The following is a 15,759-nucleotide window of genomic DNA, read 5'->3' as shown; positions in this document are numbered from 1 at the left end:
TTGAACAGAGACAACATACAGGTTAAACTGCTTTTGAATCGTAGATCTTATACAATTCAACATACAGGGAATAATCATCAATATAACCACAATTACAAATAACAACATTCCTCTGTGTATTGTAAGCTCCTGCAACCATCTGGTGATTCCCCATGACTTAAAAAGATTCCGCAACCAATCTCCTGATAGTTCATGCTGTAAGTCATTTGACATGTCCTTCAATTTTTGTAACTAACTGTAAATTGACTTCGAATGGTCCGAAAGGTTCATACAACGCATTCCTTAGCACTGTTCACTTATAGGCTACTCTCTACTGTTCATGCTGTTTCCTTATCTTCTAGAGGTGAGATCACATTCCTCCTTTGTTTCTGTCTCATCCTGGTTTCTTCTCATACTCCCTCAAATTTATTTAACTCTTTGCAGCAAGATCTCAGCTGCACATCGTCAAAGCAAGGCCACAGCTGCACATTATCAATGTCAAAACAACCCACTGTCTCCATACTGTACAATTCACCCTTTTAGGTTTTGGTTTTGTTTTGTTTGGTTTGTTTTTTTTTTTTTTTTCAAAAAGTTGCTTTAACATGTTATGGGCTGTTCATTTTTTTATTTTTTTTTCTCATTACTTAATTACCAATTTTAGCCTTATTTTATGTGTACATTTGTACATTTCAATCAGGTTCACAAAATGTAAAACTTTTCTTATCAGCGCATTTCATACAGAGGTCTACATATAGGTTTATGGTTATTTATAAGAACATGCAATAAGCTATGGAAATTTTATTAAAATATTCCATCAGAAACTTCTAATCAAATAAATGAGCATGAGAAATTGTGTTTAACTTGAAAATTCTATATATAAGCTGTTAAGAAACATTTTCTATCCTAAAAAAAAAAAAGAGATAAAACCTACTTAAAAGCTCTTGAAATCTTGCACTTGGGCGAGTGTTCCACTGTGCCTCCATTCTAAAGCATGGAAGTGGAAATTGTGTAGAACAAAGCTGTACTTGAAATAATTGTTCAACTGTTATTGCTGTTTTTCAAAGAACCTGAAAGCATACAATGAAAACTTAGAACTAAACAAACAGCTGAACGGACACCTTTAGACCATTACTGGAATTAAATGTAGTATGATATAGTCCTGTATGAACCATAAATCAACTACATGTTAAATCACTCTTCTCCATCACTGTTGTCAATGTCTTTGAGCTTCATAACAATACCTAGGTCATGATCCTTTAGCTTAGGCAACTTCATCAGGTTAAATATACAAACATCTATTTCTAATACAAATTTGTAGAATGCGTTCTATCCACAAGACACTTTATGGAGAGATATTATGTTGTATTGTGTATGATCTATTAGAAGTGAAAAAATGGTGCTCCTGAAAGAAAACGCTTCTTTAGATCATTACTTTAAAACTGGTTTTGCACCTGCTATACTGCAAGAATACCCTAAGCAGTACTGTATCTTTGTGGACTTTGAGATATCTGTGTGATTACATTTAAACTTAACACGCAAGCTGATTTCAAGTATAATTCTAGGCACAAGTGTGGGAAATGGCATGCTGCCGGGACACAATCTTTCTCACTTACAAGGTATCAAATGGTATGTTACTCAAGTTAAAGTCTAACTTCTATGACAACTTCATTTTCACCAAAGGAGTTGCAGTTAAGCACACAAACTGAAGTTTCACCGCTGCAACGGAGTACAGAATACTTTTTCCACTGACCTTAAAGGTTGTGGTGGTGGTGATGAAGGTGTGACAGATATTTGACTTTTAACCCAAAACAAATTTTCAGCTGTGTTAAATTCACCTGTACACAAAGAACACTTATTCCTTCTGAAGCACCAGCTGAGGATTTGAACAGTCTTTTCACCTTGAGCTGTTCCCAATTTAGAGGTTAAGGAAAAAAAAGAAATAATTCAAAAGATATTCTGTCAATATGCTGATGCAGTTGTATGTTAAATTCTGGTCACACTGAAATAGGGTTATGTTCTAGCATTTATATATATGTAGCACTCCATTATAATTTATGAACAAAATTCAGGAGTCCATTTTACCTCAAATTGCTTGGAATTAGATTAGGTTGCAGTTGTCATCCTAACAACTAGTTTCCACATTTTACCCCTTAACTGAAAAACACACATGATGAAAAAGCATATTTCTAGAAACAGAAGAGTAACTGGAAAAAGTTCTTATGTTCACTATTGTTTTTCTAAGTCTTATTAAAGTCACTTTTTTTTTAATGCAACCAGAGACACTTTACCTTAACAGAGAAGCCCATATTTACATCTCTGAGCCCGGACACAAACCGCAGCTGCATGCTCCACCAGGCTCAGGGCAGGAACCATTCATGCAGTTACATAGCTATATATCACTACAAGCATGCAGACACCTATTTATCACTAGATAACCATGTTCATCTTTCCTACTCTCCTTCACAATACCTAGTTGCTCTCTCATCTCCTGTTAGGTTAGATATTCTCTATCTTCCTCTCCTATATCTCTCTTCAGACATTGTCTATCCTCCTCTTCTTTGCTTGTTAATTGCAACAAGGCAAAGGTTATGTGTAGCTGGGTGACCATGACTTGATTTATGTTATAATGAACTAAACACTGAATACATGAAAAAAGGCACGGGAGACATAAGGCAAACATCAATAAGGTGGTTAAGGTAATTATAATAAATCCTGTAATACTTTTGATCCGCGGCCCAAAGTTTCCCAGCCGTGAGAAGAGACCAAAGGCATCCCGCCCCTGGCTCTGCTGCAGATCTTTGTTTAAGGCTTTTAAGTTTTGTATGCTTTTGTTAATTAATTCAGAATGGTCACTCAGATTCACATAACACATCCTATCAAAGTCTTCACACCCATGTCCCTGTGCCAATAATAAAAATCAATAGCATCTTGGTTCTGTAGCAACATATGACAGACAGAATCAACATCTATTAAAAAGCCAGAAAAAAATATAGTATTTGTAGTATTACTGTGTTTAGCAAGCTAGCAGCCTAATTTACTAAGCAAGTTAAGAGCGTGTAATATTCCTACAGAAGAGATTAGAGAAGCAAAAATCTGTTATGCTGCATTCCAGAACTCAGCCTGAGAGTTACAGTCTGCTGTGAGTTCTGCATTATAATCATTTGACACATGTTGGGGTTGCAATTGAAAGTTGCCCGTTTACAATTTTCATTGGCATTATCATAGCTAGTTGTTTTAAAAGCAACCCTTGAGCTTCCTCATGCTCGACTTGTTGCAAAATATTCTGAAGCCGATCAATAAAGTTAGTATATGACTCTTTAGGACCCTGCAAGACTGTGGCGAACGACTCACTAGAGGCTCGACCAGACTCCCACATCCGGACTGCCTTAATAGCCATCTCCTTCATTTGCAAATAGTTGTCCCTGGGATACCTTGCCTGAGTCACAGAATCGGCACAATTATTTTCTCCAGCCAACTGTTCATAGTTAACAGCAATTCCCCGATTAAGGTTTTCAATCAAGGCCACTACACATAGCTCACAAAAATCAGATAATCACATCATTTACTGCATCAGAGTTAGTACCATACAAAGCAATGACTTCCAGTCATGTGGTGTGAGTGTATAAGGCTCTTCAATTACTTCAAGAAGGGACATAGCAAATGTACTATGAATCCTCCCTCCCTGCACTGCTTTGTTTAACTCTTTAACAGCCTCGTATTGCACAAGCTGCCACTCTGGAGGTTGATTTGTCTAACAAAATACTGAACATGCCACAGTGACTCCCAAATCTCCTCGCTTAAGCTCTTCCCACTTGCATTCCTGCCACCAATCCCTCAGACCCCCTTTCACCCTCCCCGAAAATACAGTCAATGCACCGGGGGAGGGAGGAAAAAGGTCTAGCTCCTTTTCTGGATCTATAGGACCTGGATCAAAAGGTTTATCAGTGTCAATGGAATCATTGTCCGAGCTGTCCTGTTCCAGTGCTTGGTCCTGTGTTGTGAGGGTTGCTGCAATTAGTGACAGGAGCTTTGGGGGCAGAGACCATCCTTGACAGTGTGTCGAGAAGAGTCGCACTGTCGTTGGAATTTACAGCTTCCCCTGGTTTAGCACTGTTAGTAGAATTAGTCCACACTTGGTGAAGAGTAGTCAGAATTTGCCACCAAGGTGCTAAATGCATTCCCGACGCGGAGTCCCCCTGCACAGCATCATCGTACAATTGTCTGCTGACCACTTACCAGGCAGGAATTTGCAAAATGCCATCAGGTGGAAAGTCCAGCACTTTGTCACGGATCCATTCTAACAGTCACTAGCTGCAGACCCATCATCACATTCTCTAATCAAGTTTGTGTGAAAGGAGAATATAGTCCATTTTGCATTGCAGTTTTCTGTAGTTCCTTAATCATTTCCCAGTGAAACGCCTGATATTGGCCTGGGTGTCTATCTTGTAATACCATGGGAAACACGTGCACTCCCTCTTTCATACTTTCCAAGTGCACTCCCCTCCACTCTTTTTTAATCCGTCTCCCGATATCATTTTCATTATCACTGTTGCTTTCCTTATTAGCACTCTGCCGCACCACTTGCTTCATCCTTACTTTTGACTGTTCCTTTTTTAACTGTAAATCCTCCAATCGTAAATTTAACAGATTTTCACCTTGTCCATCCTCATCTGAATCCTCCGACTCTGCTCCTTCTAGTTCATCAGAAACATGCTCAGTGTCAGCCTTGCTCTCACTCGGCTCCGTCGGCTGAGCAACATCTTGTTTTGTTGTTACACTGGCTTCCTGCCCCTTCTCAGTCTCCGACCAAGCCTCCTTAGCAATATCTGCAAGCTGTTTTTCTGCACGCATCTCTTTCAATGTCTCGAACACTAATCTCCAAGTAGTCATTATCTGACTAGCATTCAAGTCTCCTCGAGATGCCTTTTCCCAAATTTGCTCTCCTGCTGACTCTCACATTTTAACATCAAATATTTCTGTAGAGGTTGCTGGGGTGCCTTGGCTCTTTAACCAGGCTAGCAACAGTCCCAGATTACTTTTTTCATATACAATTCCTCTTTTGTGCAAAATATGCTGAAACACCCTTAATATACTTTTTTCTTCTGCAGACATATTTGAACCCATTTTTTAAAGTTTCTTAAAATTTCTTAAAGCTTCTAAAGTTTCTTGGCTGCTCACCTGTATCGATGCGTACAGGCATTGTTTCCTTAGTTTCCTTAGTCCCCGGGGTTTGGGTTGTCTGCCTGGTCCAGCCAGCAGAATGATCGTTTAGCCAAGACGTCTCCTCCAGAACGCAGCCCTCTTCCACGAGCTGTCGTCTTTGTCGCTCAATTCCGTCCTTATTCTTCCAAGGTTTTGGAACTCCACCATAGGGATCACCATTTGGGGAGACTGAGACATGGACTCCTGAATCTGACCAGAAGACCCTTTATTAGTCCAAAACCCATGCTTATATATCCTCGTTCGTTGATCACACGCAACATACTAAAATATCATTGGTTAATCAATACCGTTCACACACTTCTTGGTTACATATAATTGGTTAATTACTAAGCTACAAACGTACTGAACTTCTTGCATTTTTTTTTTCTCTCTTCTTTCTTACCTCTGTGAGTTTCATGTTCTCAGCCAGCTGCCGAGACGTGGCATCACACATCTGCTCCAGCCTTGCTTCGTATCCCATTTGTCTTCCAGGCGTTCAGCCAACCTTATCTTTCTTTCTTCTTTAGCCTTCAAGGTCCTTCACAGGCATCGTGGCCTCCAGCACTTGCCATAAAGCTCTCTACACACCTGGGAGCTAGCCAAGGTCAACCCACCACACAGACCTATTCCTTTCAGTAATTTTTATTCTATGAAAAGAGTGATTTTGGTTTTCGCTAAAAAAACCAAACAAATTCTTCATTTAACATCTTCAGAAAGTGGTGTTAAAATAACAGCTATTTGCCAGAGGAAATAAAATAAATATTACCTTGTCCCTGAAGGTGAGATAAGTCCAAGCCCTCTTTTAGGTGGATGACAACTACACCATACTGGATGTCAAAGGCATCACTACACAAAAGAAACAGAAATAAAACACCTTTATAATGCTTTCTTTCCCCAGAAACCTACTTTATGCACCCTCTTTGAACAAATTTTAGAGACTAAACTCCATTTTAAACTTCCAAATCATAAGTTTCTGTTACAATTTTAGTTTCAACTATCAACTGCATTAGTGAACTGAACACCATGTCCTGAAATGCAACATACATAAAGGTTATCTGTTCTCTTTTCTGTCTCACCTATACAAAATGGTCATTAAATAAAAGAAACATGAACAAGTCAGTTGAATTCTGCAGAGACGATGACAAAATCCATTGGGAAAACTAAATTTTGATTTCTTCCATCAAAAATGGGATTTATTTCAAGGACATCTCCTTGATCTGCAGGCTACACATTTCTGAAGTGTTCCAAAACATTTGAGGCTTAAAAAAAGATATGAAATTTTAATTCAGAGTTAAATTAGATACAAGTTTAATGTGCTTATTTCCATTATATCTGATGGGGGAACTTACCCCTTTAAAAAATAAATTAGGAGAAAATTAATTACTGTAGAAACAAGCAATAAGCCTGAACAAATGAATGAACAAAAGTCTGAGGAAAAGGAAGGACAGAAAAATCAAGATTTAAAAGATAAAAATATGAACTTAATCATATAATCCAGTTTGCATTAGCCATTAATCATCAGCACTTTAAATATACATACCTCATTAAAACAACTATAATTCATTTATCATAGAATGGTTTGGGTTGGAAGGGACCTTAAAGATCATCTAGTTCAGGGGTCCTTAAACTACGACCCACGGGCTGGATACGGCCCCCCAGGGACCTCACTATGGCCCCCGGTACTTACAGAACCCCCCCGCCCCCCACTGGGGGTTGTGGGGGGAAACCAAGCAGTCGCAGATGACTGCCTGCCACTTCATCCGCGCGCCAGCCCCCTGTTTAAAAAGTTTGAGGACCCCTGATCTAGTTCCAGGCCCCCTGCCATGGGCAGGGACACCTTCCACTAGACCAGGTTGCTCAAAGCCCCATCCAACCTGTCCTTGAACACTTCCAATGATGGGGCATCCACAACTCTCTGGGCAACCTGTGCCAGTGCTTCACCACCCTCATAGTAAAGAATTTCTTCCTAATAGCTAATCTAAATCTCCCCTCTTTCAGTTTAAAGCCATTTTCCCCTTGTCCTATCACTGCATGCCCTTGTAAAAAGCCCCTCTCCACCTTTCCCATAAAGCCCCCTTTATGTACTGGAAGGACGCAATAAGGTCTCCCTGGAGCCTTCTCTTCTCCAAGCTGAACAACCCCAACTGTCTCAGCCTGTCTTCACAGAAGAGGTGCTCCAGCCCTCTGAAATCAGATAAATGATTCCGAGAAATCCCATGTCCTTTCCTCAGACAGAAATACGACAAGATTTCCGTCATTAAACGCTATTCTTTAAAAGTAGTAAGACTTGATGAGAAATGTTCAAAGTATCAACATATTCCATAATAAATGCAATAAAAATTGACTATGGTATAGGAATAAAAATCTTTTTCCCATCAGTTAACATTTTTAAAACATTCTTTAATTTTTTAAATCTCTACAGATGAGATGTGTCCCTATTGTGCGCTTCAGAAATTTTAAAAATTCAAACTTCAAAAATATGCTTGACCTATAGTTGCTACATCCTGAGGTTTTTCTGTTGTGGATATGGAGAGCCACATGACTTTATGGCCCTAACAGTCCTTCCAGCACAAGCCATTACAAATCAATATGGGGGTGGGTGTGGATCCCCTCCACACAAAGAAAAATTAACCAAATTTTCCCCTTATTTTTCACTGCCTTTGGGAGTCCTACATTTTTCTTAAGGACCTGGGGTGGTGGTAGTGGTGGTGGGAGAGGTTTTGGGGGTTTTTTTCCCTTCTAATCCCAGTTTGGTTTGTTTTAATCTCTACCTGTAATCCTTCTTCCCTTCTTTCTTTTAAAGGCATGGTAACCAACAAGGGTAAAGCACAACTAAAACAATTTAAGTAGCATATCACAACAACAAAATAATCTCTGTATAAGTGCAAGTGTGAGAAGCAAGTTTTGTTTTTCTTAAATATGTTAGTAGTGAAAGTTATTATATTAATTTTTTCAATCAGAACTGGTTGGACCTTCACAACTGACAAATTACACTGGGATTTCCTTTCCCATCTGCTTGTTGGCTACTGTATTACTTTGGGTGTCCAGTGCTGTGTATCATTTACAATAAAAATTTGTAGTGGGTTGACCCTGGCTGGATGCCAGGTGCCCACCAAGCCACTCTGTCACTCCCCTCTGTGGCATATGAAGGCACGGACCCCAAGTCAGTGAAGAAGTGAGATCGTTTATTGCATACATAAGTGCTGGTTATATACAATTGCTTATCTACCCAAGTTCTGCCCTGGAATGTGCCTACATACAGCAGAGCACCTGGGAATTTGTCTACATGTAGCAAAGCAGTTGCTCATTATGAGCTGTTCACACACTTGCGGTTTCACTGCCAAATTTGGCCGCTTATCTGTACACTAACAGTTCTGCCAATTCAGTCTTGTTACTCTACCAGGTCAACTTATTTTTGTCCCTTACACTCCTCCTCAGCTGGATAGGGGAAAGAAAAGGTAACAAAAAGTTCATGGGTCGAGATAAGGACAGGGAGAGATCACTCACCAATTACTGTCACAGGCAAAACAGATTCAAGTTGGGTAAATTAGTTTATTACCAATCAAATCAGACTAGGGTAATGAGAAATAAAACCTAAATCTTAAAACACTTTCCCCTTACCCTTTCCTTCTTCCTGGGCTTAACTTCACTTCTGATTTTCTCTACCTCCTCCCCCTGAGTGGTGCAGGGGAATGGGGCAATGGGGGTTGCAGTCAGTTCATCCCGTTGTCTCTGCTGCTCCTTTCTTCTCAGGGGGAGGACTCCTCACACTTTTCCCCTGCTCCAGCATGGGGTCCCTCCACAGGAGACAAGTTCTCCATGAACAACTTCAACACGAATCCTTCTCATGGGCTGTGGTTCTTCATTAACTGCTCCAGCGTGGGTCCCTTCCATGGGGTGCAGTCCTTCAGGAACAGACTGCTCCAATGTGGGTCCCCCGCAGGGTCACAAGGCCTGCCAGGAGCCTGCTCCAGTGCAGGCTTCCCATGGGATCACAGCCTCCTTCAGGCATCCACCTGCTCTGGCATGGGGTCCTCCATGGGCTGCAGGTGGATATCTGCTCCACCATTAACCTCCATGGGCTGCAGGGGGACAGCTTGCTTCATCATGGGCTGCAGGGGAATCTCTGCTCTGGTACCTGGAGCACCTCCTCTCCCTCCTTCTTCACTGACCTTGGTGTTTGTGGAGTTGTTGCTCTCATATTCTCACTCCTCTCTCTGCAGTTGCAGTATTTCCCCCCCTTCTTAAATATGTTATCACAGAGGCAATACCGCTGTTGCTGATCAGCTTGGCCTTGGCCAGCAGCAGGTCCGTCTTGGAGCCAGCTGGCACTGGCTCTATCAGACATAGGGGAAGCTTCTAGCAGATTCTCACAGAAGCCACCCCTGTAGCCCCCCCACTACCAAAACCTTGCCACACAAATCCAATAGAATATTTTACTGGTTTAACTAGAAGATGAAAAGTTAACATAACGGTTGATTCATTTTCTAGACTTAATCCTCAATGACTGTAACTCTTAAATCTCAAACTGCTGCCACAATGCTCTCTAGATGCAGAAAGGGTTGTTAAATAGAAATTTACTCTGTTCAAACTGTAAAACAGCTACTTATTAATTTCCATATCAGAAAAAAACACTGGATTGAAGATTGTTGGATCAGCAATGTGGAAAACTAGAAAGCATCTGAAAGCAATTAGAAGAAAGCTTGTGTAACTAATCTTCCTGAAATAAAAATTCTTTTACTTATGTTTCATTTTTGTTCATTTGGTAATAAGAATTATCCACATTTCTGCATTTTCTGCTTACTGGAAAAAATTTATATAGGTCTCAACATCTCTAATGTCAGCTTTTCTCCAGTTTCTCTTAAATCCAAGAACAAGGGTGTTGGGTCTCATTCTACCCAGACCAGCAGCCTAAGGAGAACACAAATTAGTTGTTTCAGTAACTTACTTTTAAAAAATAGTTTCCTTTTTTTTTTTTTTTTTTTTTAAGCATACAAGTATCTTTCAAAGTTTTAGGATAACTTTGCATAATGGAAATACTTCAACATGCAAAGTATAAAAACATTTAATTTTTTTATGTCCATCCTCACCACTTCCATTAAAAAAACCCAAACAAACATGAAACAGGTTGTCCTGGTTTCAGCTGGGATAGAGTTAATTTTCTTCTTAGTAGCTGGTGCAGTGCTGTGTTTTGGATTTGGTGTGAGAACAATGTCGTGGTGTGAGAACAATGTTGATAGCATACTCACGGTTTCAGTTGTTGCTGGGTAATGTTTTACTAAGTCAAGGTCTTTTCAGTTTCTTGGGCCCTGCCAGCCACAGGGCTGGGGAGGCATGGGAAATTGGGAGGGGACACAGCCAGGACAGCTGACCCAAACTAGCCAAAGAGGTATTCTGTACCATATGACATCATGCTGAGTATATAAACTGGGGGAAGAAGGGTGGGGGGGGAGCATCCAGCATTATGGCATTTGTTTTCCGAAGTAACCTTTAGGCACGATGTAGCCCTGCTTTCCTGGAGATGGCCAAATACCTGTCTGCTGATGGAAAGTAGTGAATGAATTCCTTGTTTTGCTTTGCTTGTGTACGTGGCTTTTGTTTTGCCTATTAAATTGTTCTTATCTCAACCCTTGAGTTTTACATTCCTTTCTGATTCCCCATCCCTCTGGGTGATGGGGAGTGAGCAAGTGGCTGCACGGTGCTTGTTTGCCGGCCAGGGTTAAACCACAACACAGGTGTACCTGCATTAAATACTGTCCTCCTTCCCTCAAGTCCTCTGCATGCACTGGTGCATAGAAGGCCTTTGTTTTGTTTTTAATAAGCCTTTGTTGGTACTTGGCCAGATTACTTAACCGTTCCTTCACTGCTTGCCTCTTAGAACCCTTTCAAAAGAAGGAAATGAAGGGGGAGAGGGAACAAGAAATATAAGCATCAGTCATAATAAAGCAGAATGTTTTATTTCACTGCTAGAATCCAAATAAAACTTGAAGGACCTCAAAACATGTTTTCCACTGTCAAAAAGAACCCAACCCAATGAAATATCACTCATTACATAACATACATATAACAACATATCATAACATCATAACAACAATAAAGAGTGGACCACATTCTCATTTTTAGGATAAGGATTCCTCAACCTTAAACATTCTTGTTCCTGCAGAGCACAACCACTTCACTAGCTTGTGGCATAAATTTGTCCTCCAAAGCATAACATAACTCTAGAAGAAAAGGGCTCTGTAACAAAACATACATGGATATAAGATGACTTAATATTAGGTTTTATGGGAGTATTTGTTTCAAGCTGTACTGAAACTGCATTTGCCTACATTTATACATAATCCTACTACTGCTCCCTCCTACTGCTATTTCAGAAAGCCTTTGTCACAGTAGTGCCTCTACTGAAGCTCTATGAAAACTATTTATTGTGATATTCAGTACAACATATAGAAGCACAACATGAAGTCTGCATTGCTAATCCAAGATCAGACTGTGGAAGCAGGTTAGAGGAGCAAAAAGCAACAACTGCCTGAGACATTAAGACTACCACTGTGTTCTATTTACCATCAAGGGAGATTTAGAACTGGCTAAGTCTCTTATGTTTCCTACAAACCCAGTAATTTGACTTAGTTACCTACACTTCTTCCCTGGACTTCTAGCTTCCACAGAGCTATCAAAATCCCTGTCCTGGTTTTGGCTGAGATAGAGTTAATTTTCATCTTAGTAGCTGGTACAGTGCTGTGTTTTGGATTTAGTATGAGAATAATGTTGATAACACTGATGTTGTAGTTGTTGCTAAGTAGTGCTTACTCTAAATCAAGGACTTTTTAGTGTCCTGTGCTCTGCCAGTGAGGAGGTGCACAAGAAGCTGGGAGGGAGCAGAGCCAGGACAGCTGACCTGAACTAGCCAAAGGGAAATTCCATACCATAGAACATCATGCTCAGTATATAAACTGGGGGGAGTTGGCCGGGAGGGACGATTGCTGCTCAGGGACTGGCTGGGCATCAGTCAGCAGGTGGTGAGCAATTGTATTGTGCATCACTTGCTTTTTTCCCTTGGATTTTATTTCTCTCTCTCTCTCCTTGATTACAATTGTTGTTGTTATTATTTTACTTTATTTCAGTTATTAAGCTGTTCTTATATCAACCCATGGGTTTTACCTATTTCTGATTCTCCTCCCCATCCCACCAGGGTGGGGGTTGGGGAGTGAGTGAGCAGCTGCATGGTACTTAGTTGCTGGCTGGGGTTCAACCATGACATCCCCTCAAATTTCCAAGATTTTAAATTGCATTACCACTTTATATTACTATTTATTTTTACATTGTTTTACCAATGGGCCTACAAGAAAGCTGGTGAGGGACTTTTTACAAGGGTATGTAAGTAATAGGACAAGGGGGAATGGCTTTAAGCTAAAAGAGGATAGATTTAGATTAGATATTAGGAAGACGTTCTTTACAATGAGGGTGGTGAAGCACTGGAACAAGTTGCCCAGAGAAGCTGTGGATGCCCCATCATTGGAAGTGTTCAAGGACAGGTTGGATGGGGCTTTGAGCAACCTGGTCTAGTGGAAGGTGTCCCTGCCCATGGTAGGGGGGTTGGAACTAGATGATCTTTAAGGTCCCTTCCAACCCAAACCATTCTATGATTCTATGATCTGGGAAAATATCCAGATGAAAGTTTGAGATCTGCAGCTTGATTAAGACCAGTCCCAAATATTTCTGCTTCTAGTCTGTTTCATGTTCCAGTTTCAACCGTTCTGTGTCTCTGTGTATTGCAGTGAGTCTCACAGCTTTGGAGAAAGCTACCTTAAGATTTGACTCTGTGTTTCAACTAAAGATTAAAGCCACAATTTACAAGTTTCTGCTGCGATTTTTGAGAGTCCAAGTTTCCTCATTCATACAAAACTAATCAAGTATCCATGTATTTGCTTATGATAAATCTCAGTCTTTGTGGTAACTTGTATGAGATAGAAATGCAATTCCATCTATTGCAGAAAGAAAAATGTTTTCTTTCAGAGAAGATAGCACTAACTTAGACAGTTAGCTGTATACTGCTGTCATTTTGACTGACTGCTCTGTCCAATGTATGAGAGAGCACAAGACTGAATGACACAAGGACAGAAAAAGGCCCAGATTGTATTCCAGTATTCACTTTACTCCTACAAGTCTTCCAAAGCATTTAAATATCAAATGATCGAAGATACTAATTTTGCTGTTTCCTCCCATACCATACATACGCATATCCTAAAACACAACTTCTACTGCAGGACTTTCATTTAGAAGTGGATTAAAAGTGATGCAAAGCACAACATCCTGATGTTTATGTTAACTGCCATATTAGCTTCCTTAAAGGTGTAGCACACCTAACTGCAAAGGTGGTGACCCCTACATGAGTGGATCCCACCAGTAAATCACAATTTTTGCACTTCTCAGGAAACTAACGTCTTTCACTTGAAGAAAATGACAGTTTTGTTAAAAAGTCAAGGTAATTTTTAAGTAAAAAGAAAGAATACACTTACCATATGTACATGGCCACAGATCATCAAGCCCACATTTTTGGTGAAAGCATGGACAAGGTGAAGCAAAGCTGGATGTGAGTTTGAAGCACCTGTCATAATTAAGCACTGAGGTCTAATAATTGTAGATAGGGGGGAAAAATGGTTAGAAGTCATTTCCTCTGGAGCTTTGTTATCTTACTTTGTAAAAAAGAGAGGCCACGAGACTGTAATCCTCATAGGAGAGGTAATACCATCATCTGCTTTTAGAAGATTATGTTAAATTAGGACAAGATCAATCTGACAATTGTCAGCATATGTATGATTAATTGCTTCCAAACTTAATAATCCCACTAAGTCTGAATATTTAAACATTTTAAAAGATCAGAAACAGAATTTAGACAAGACTAAGAGGGATAAATTTCTTCCCCCATCTTTTAAGTCACATCCTTTTACATGTTCTGGCTTAGATTCTCTGTCCAACAGAACTGGAACCATATGCTTTTATTGCTATCATTCAGAAGGAACAACCAAACTATTGTAAGTGAAATAAGTTATTCATTATTCATTCATTATTCATCCATTATTTCATTATTAATTGATCTTTATAATAAATTTTAGAAGTTGAAGTATACAGTCTCATTCATTTCAGAAAAAAAATTTTTAAACCATAAGAATCACTAAAAGTAATTTGTCCATCTGTCTCAGTCCCTACAACAGCTGCAGTTCATTTTCCATACTAGAACCAGTTAGTTTTAGGATGTACCTCTACAATTCAAAACATTTTTTGCCATAGGTTAGAAATCAGTGTCAGACTAAAAAGAGTAACAAAAAAGTACTCCTAAAGCCAGAGTACTTTTAACTGGCTCATGTGGAGATCTATACCTCCTCTGGAAAATTATTAGAGAAGTTTATAACTCAAAAAGCTATTGTATTGGGTTTATGTGGCAAGGTTTCGGTAGCAGGAGGGGCGGAAGGGGTGGCTCTGAGAAGGGAAAGGGGCTACCCCCATGTTAGACAGAGACAGTTGCAGTCAGCTCCAAAACAGACACACTGCAGCCCAAAGATGAGCCAATGAGTGAAGCTGGTAGTGCCTCTGTGATGACAGTTAAGAAAGGGTAAAAAACACCGCACAGCAGCTGTGAGAAAGAAGAGTGAGAAAAAGTGTGAGAGAAACAATTCTGTAGATACCAAGGTCAGTGAAGAAGCAGAGGGAGGAGGTATTCCAAGCATCCGAGCAGAGATTCTTTTTTTTCTTAAGTCAGACTCTTTTTTTTTTTTTTTTTTTCCCCCCATTAATATGACTGGGTGTAATAGTAGGGTATTTGTAAATAATGAGAGATTTTAATGTCACATAGTCTTAGAACTTCAGAAAGAACAGTAATTTCATAATTAGACTTCAGGTTTTGCAGTTTATGCTTACAACATCCAGCTCTTCAGAAGTGGAAAGTTCATTAATATCCATATTAATATATTGGTAATTTACAGTTTTACTATAATATACACTGGGGTTGTGCTGATACCTATCATAATTGGCTGACATCTTACTTCAAATATCTGTATCTATGCAACACAGACATTGTGAGTACCTGTCCTATTTTTTGTTTTGTTTAATTTTAGTCACCTCCAAGAGAGGCTAGGTGGCAGAACTGGTGTATTTTCCCCAAATGACAGGCAATATTATCAATCTTTTCTTTGAAAAATACTCCATCGCTGCCAGGTTCTGGATTCTGGACTTAACCTCGACAGCAAATAGCACCTGTATCAAGAATCTCTCCTAAAACTCACTCCTTAAATTATGCTCTAAGTAGGCAAATTCCCTTCTGTAAACAACAGAAGATTTTAGTAGCTAGATTCATTTGCTAGCACACTGAGCATAACTATGACAGAATAAGACATTTCTTAGACTTGTAGATGCAAGGGATGAGTTGCTCGACTAAGTGTCAATAGTATAAACCCTATGCCGGGCTTGGGCAGCATTGTAGAGGAATGAAGGCAGTGGGTTGATTAGCATTGATAACATGCAGCTGTGGCCTTGCCTCAGCGACAGTGGGTTGATTGACATGGATGATGTGCAGCTGTA

At 39.8% G+C, this 15,759-nt stretch overlaps 1 pseudogene; it reads right to left on the bottom strand.

Annotated features, from left to right (window-relative positions):
• The window catches only part of LOC121080445, an 82,223-nt pseudogene that overhangs the window by 30,683 nt on the left and 35,781 nt on the right, over positions 1-15,759 (bottom strand).

Source organism: Falco naumanni, chromosome W (genome assembly GCF_017639655.2).
Source record: "Falco naumanni isolate bFalNau1 chromosome W, bFalNau1.pat, whole genome shotgun sequence".
Lineage (NCBI taxonomy): Eukaryota > Metazoa > Chordata > Aves > Falconiformes > Falconidae > Falco > Falco naumanni.
This window is presented reverse-complemented; position numbering and strand designations above follow the sequence as displayed.